Here is a 6000-nt window from a genome sequence, read left to right as displayed (position 1 = left end):
GATAGAACCTATATTAACATGCATAAAAATAACATAAATGAGACTCAATTCTAGTTTAATGCTCACTTTTATATCACTTTTTTAATCTTCACAAGAGAACTAGTAGGATATTATTATCTTCATTTATAATATTTGAAGTTTTAGGCACATAGAGATTAAATGGACCAACCCAAAGTCACACGGGTACTAAATAGCACAAAGACAAATCCTTTGATTACAAATTCTCTTTCCAACTCACACTGCAGTGTTTAAACCCCTCAACACACTACAAATGGTAGGGGCCATATTGGGGACAGTGAACTGATGAAGTCACTGCTACATATGAAATCATGGTGATTATGACGAGAGTGATATACCTAATAATCACCCGCATAGATATCCTCTTATATTTTGGGTAAACATGATATTTGTATTCAATTTAAGTATAATTTTCTTACTGTTCCATGTAAAGCAGGCAATTTGCTGTATGGCAAACCTATTTAGAATGTATTTTATGAATATATTTTTCAGATAATAAAAGCACACATGTTCGTTATAAATAACTAGGAAAAGCAGACAGGAAAGAAGAAATAATGTATATCAGTGATATATCATAAACAGTGAATAATTTCTGTTTGTGTTTTTAAATACTTCTCAATGATTTTGAGAATACATACATACTATTATAATTAATAAAACAAAATTGGAATCATTTGCCATCCACAAGTAGAAACATTGATTTTCTATTTTTATTAAATTTATTGGGGTGACATTGATTAATGAAATTATATAGGTTTCACATATACAATTCTATAATACATCATCCATATATTGAATTGTGTGTTTACCATCCAAAGTCAAGTCACCATATGTTTGACCCCCTTTACCCTCTCCTACCACCTCCCCTTCCCCTCTTTCCCTCTGGTAACCACTAAACTGTTGTCTGTGTCTATGAGTTTTTGTTTGTTTGTTTGTCTTGTTCACTTGTTTTCAGTTTTATATCCCACATATGAGTGAAATTATGGTTCTTGACTTTTTCTGTTTGACTTATTTCACTTAGCATGATAATCTCATGAACATTGATTTTTCACTTGGTAGTGTAATATTTGCATTTCATATAGACTAAACATTTTGGGAACATCATTTTTAATGTAGTGTGATAATTAATTCATATTGAACTTAATTAAAAAATAATCCATACCGATTATAGAAAAACAAACTGAAAAATGCTAAAAGATACAAGAGATGAAAACAAAATTTTCGAGTAATCTCCTACCTAAAAAGAGCTCCTCTCAACACATTTTGGCATATGTTTTTCCACTTGGCTTATTTTGCAAAATATTATTCCGCCGTGCTGATGTAACCTATTTTTTTTGAGGTCAATTAGTATCTGCATGTACATCTCTCTCATTATATCCATTAGAATATATTCCTAGAAGTGTAATTGCTGAATTAAATATTTTGAACATTTTTAAAGCTCTTACTAAATTTATCTATGGGTAAATATTTCTCAAGAAAGTTTCTCACAATTTACACTTATGAATAGTAATATTAGAGAATAATCATTTAACTATACCGTTATTATTAGGAAATAATATTTAAGATTATTTGCTTCTTTGTTGTCTTAACTGAAATTGTTAGGAAAGAATTCTGTTTTCTTTTGAAATATATATTTAAAAAATAAAGAAAATATTGTTTTATGACTGCCTTTTACGTGATTTCTGATGATTATTCACATAAGGAATATTCATATTTTTGCTTAGAAAAGTTTAACCGGTTGTTTTGTTTGTTTGTTTTGAGGTAAATCAGGAGAAAGACCACAAAAAGATGGGCTGCAGCTCTCGTTGGCTGGTCAGTCTCAGCCAACATGCCATGGGGGAACTAGCTTCATCTTCATATTCTCTAATAAGAAAAGAATAATTTTTCAGTTATAAAAAAGAAAAATAAATTGTATGCATTCCAAGAATAGACAACATAATGGGCATGAAACCAACGGGTTTTGAAAGGAGAGGTTTAAAGCAGGTTGTTATTTTGCTCAGAGATGGAAGAGTTTCAATAGATGCATTCAGGTGGCTGGTAGTGATGATTCAAGTGGACAATGCATTTGAGAAACATATTTCAAGTCCATGTACCAACTGTGCTGACTGCTTTGCAACTCCCACCTTAATTCTGCTAGCACATAGGGAATTTGACTTAGCTCATTGGTGTTCCTAATGAGGCTAGGGAATTGGAACCCAGGATGTCAAAGATGGCTGCTGCCATAGCCTGAGCATGACGTAAATGCTTGATCAGGGAATGGGAAGAATATAGACTAGTTCTACCATTGTAAGTGAGAGCAAACCTTCTTAATTTGAGTAGCCTATACTTCTAGAAAACCTGATGAACTTTTATTCAGGTTCAGTTTTGTCCTCATTGCTTATTTACTGTCCAACAGCAAGGAAACTCTCCTGGTCCTTTGGTGTTCAGTCCATTCCATTTCCTTTCTTCCAAATCAGGAAGTAACAGTCCATTTTTTTACCCCACCTAATATCCCCTTTGATCTCACTAATAGCTTTTATCACAATATCCCAATTTATTTCACATTTCATATTTACTTTATATTCATATTTTAATTGATCTCATACCCTTGACTTCACACTTTATATTTAACCATCAGGAATCTTATCTGCTCTACCTTCAGATATTACATATTGAATCTTAAAAAGACTTGTCAGCATTTCCTCTGCTACCAGCAAGGTCTAAGACAAATTCTTCCTCCTATAAGCTACTACAATGAATTTGACTATTCTATATTTGAAATACTCTATCTTCCAACATAAACCATTGATCTTTTATAAACACCATCATATCATGTTACTGACTTGGTAAGATATTCCAAGATGTTCCGTCATATCTGGGCTAGAATCCAAACTGGTTACCAGAGTCTACAAGATCTTATATGATGTCTTCATATGCCACTCTCCAAACTCTTCGACCACTTTTTCTTTAGTCCTTCTTCTCCTGCCACAGTGACTTCTAGATATTTCTTGAATGTTCTGAGCACATTCTTATCTCAGGGCCTTTGCACAGTGTTCCTTCTGCCTAGAATGTTCTTTCCCCAGACCTTTAAGTGATTGACTCATTTTGTCACTTCATTTAGATCTCTCTTCTAATAACACCTCCTTTGAAAGGTATTTCCTGGTCACTTGTCAAAGATAATTCCTTTCTAAATAGATCTTAAACCATGTACCATGATAATTTTTTTCTCATATCATCTTCATTTCTGAAATTATTTGTTTATGTGGCGCTGCTTATGTGACATTTCTACCCTTAGTCCAGTATTGGTCAGGCAGTGGCTACTGTCACCAGAAACCAGTGAGAGTGAGAACCAGGAAGAAAGTCCTTGTCTGCCATCTTCCCCAACACACATCTCAGCATGAGTTTTCCTTTGAAGGGTCTAGCCACTCTAGCCCCTTTATTGTGAAACTGAGAGAATAAGAAAGAAAGAAAGTGAACTATTATTGTCTTCGTCCCACCTCAGACATATTGCTGGTTTTTCTCATTGTCCAAATTCAGCTGGGTACTAGTTACCAAAGGAGTTCTAGTGATGCAATCTGTAAGGGTTAAATTCTAGGTGCACAAAGCCAGGTAGAGAAGAAAACACAACAGGTCTGGGTGGGGTAGGGTGACAAAGAGAGACCCGCCAGCACCTCTGTAATATCTATATCCACAGTGTTCTCGTAGCTCACTGAGGCTGTACCTTAAGGAACTCACTCTTTGAAGCTGAGTCTTGTTTTAGCCTAGACCTGGGTTGTTCCTATTAAAAAGATAAAGGACAAGGCTCAGAAACAGTAAATAATTAGTCCAATTTAATCAAAGTTAATTGATCTAATGGTTTTCCAGACTCTAAAACTTTCTTGCTATACAGTGCACTATTTTATTTCACCTGTTATAAACAAGAGAACTTAATATTTTCCGAGCCACAAAACATTAAGACATTCAGACATAAGTTAAAATAAATAATAAATCCCACGTTTTCATCTTTCTTGGAAGATTTGATTCCCCGATGACATGGGGCATAGGCAAAAGTTATGTCCTTAATGGGCTTAGGATTTTCAAAAGACTAAAACTGTAGTGGTTGTTTATAGTCTGAATGACTTTCTGCTAGAAATAATTGAACCATAGGGATTTGGTCCCTATATGACAATTCCATTATAAACTCTTCAGATTCTTTATATGCATCCTATCATTGGGAAATCGCTATTCTTTCACAGGTAAGACTAGCTATTGTAAAATATATTTTGGAATCTAGATATAGGTGTTTATTCAATAAAATAAAGTGGACCAAAGGGAACATTCATTCCCTCAATAATTATTGATCACCTCTACCTGGACAAGCACTGTTCTAGGTGCCTGAGGCTATACCTACAGAATAGGTAAACTCCTTGTCTTAAGGAGCTCACACTTTCATGCTGGGTCTTGATTTAGGCTAGATGTGGATTTTTCACCAACAAGTAACTCAGCTCCAACTTAAGTGCTGGTTACATGTCAGACATATTTTTAAAATTTTACCAAATTATATGCATGAGGAGACTTAGGCACAGAATGATGTCAAGCGTGGTGTACTCATCTGGGTCAATTTCCCAACTGGAAGATGCCATATCCTGATTTTAGAATTCACAGAATGTTGAATAACTTGGCCAAACCCCAGAGACAGGAATTAGAAGAGATAGAAATGTAGCCAGGAAGTCTGACAGCAGACTTCCGGTAACCATTAAACACTTTGCTGACTTTTGCTTCATGAAGAAAAATGGGGGGTGGGGGAGTGGGGGTGATATGAAACAGTGTTTTTGGTTCCTTCTGAGTTAACAATGCTACTTTTTATAAACATCATATCATGTAATGTTCTATGCTCCCTTCATGGAGAATTGGCACTCTTATAATCTTTATAATTATAAAGATGCTTTCTCTAAATTTCTTTCTCCTCTTCAAATCAAACCATGACCACATGCTAAAAAGATATCATCCTCGTTAAAGATAAAGACAACTCTTCTAGACTCTTCGAGTGACTGGTAGTGGCAGCAAACATCTACATGAGAAAGTCTCTGAGTGAGGATGAAAGTCAAAAGTTTAAACCTCTGGGGTCCCCGGAGCCACTTTGTCCACTTGGAAATACTTCTGGGTTTCTCTTGCTTAAGTCATTTAGGATATTGTATTCTGTTTCTTTAATGGAAGGGTATTACCATGGAGTACTTGGCTAAATTACGTGGAATGCTCATTGCTTGCGTCATCTCATTTCCTTACGGTAAAAAAAGAAATGGAGATTTTAATAATTTTAGCTTTTGACTAATGTTTTAATAATGGAGACTTATTACATATATAGTCCCAGCACCAAGAGAGTATTTGTTTATTATGGCAATGACAATAATCTTAAATATGAACTTACATAAAATCACAGAATTGTTAAGATTTTGCTGATTTAGGTGACTTGCCTTGCATCTTATCCCTCTTGATGACAAGTCCAAAGCCCTCAAGTGCAGAATGGGATAATGCAACAGACAGAATGCTGGAGTGGTGCATTGAGAAAGGGCCTCAGAAGTGGCCTGGGTCCATTGTTGGCATTGTAGCTATTAACAAGAGTCAGTATAATGTTGAATGTTAGGTAAGTTTTACTGAGGGATTATGTAGATTTTTCCATGATGGTCTTCATGGTCACTTTTATCTTACATAAATTTTGGGGGATGGCATTTCATGATATCTTATGTACTCTTTCAGTTGTGTGGATAATATGGTGATTATTTCAGTGGACCTTTTAGATGTTTTTAATAATTTAAGTTGAATTTATGGTATAGAGGTTGTTTTTTTAAATTTACTTTTTGAAAGAGTTAAAGTGAGGTAGAATTGCAAAATCATTAAGACTGTTTGTGAGCCTTTTCTTTCGTGATGATCTCCCCCCCAAGCTGAAAGCCTTTTAATACATTATTTTTTTTCCCTAATCACTTCCCCCCATGAATATTTAATACAAGGGATATATGTGCATAT

This window comes from Rhinolophus sinicus, linkage group LG06 (assembly GCF_036562045.2).
Source record: "Rhinolophus sinicus isolate RSC01 linkage group LG06, ASM3656204v1, whole genome shotgun sequence".
In the NCBI taxonomy this organism is placed as follows: Eukaryota; Metazoa; Chordata; class Mammalia; order Chiroptera; family Rhinolophidae; genus Rhinolophus; species Rhinolophus sinicus.
The sequence above is the reverse complement of the archived record's forward strand: the minus strand, read 5'-3'. Positions refer to the sequence as shown.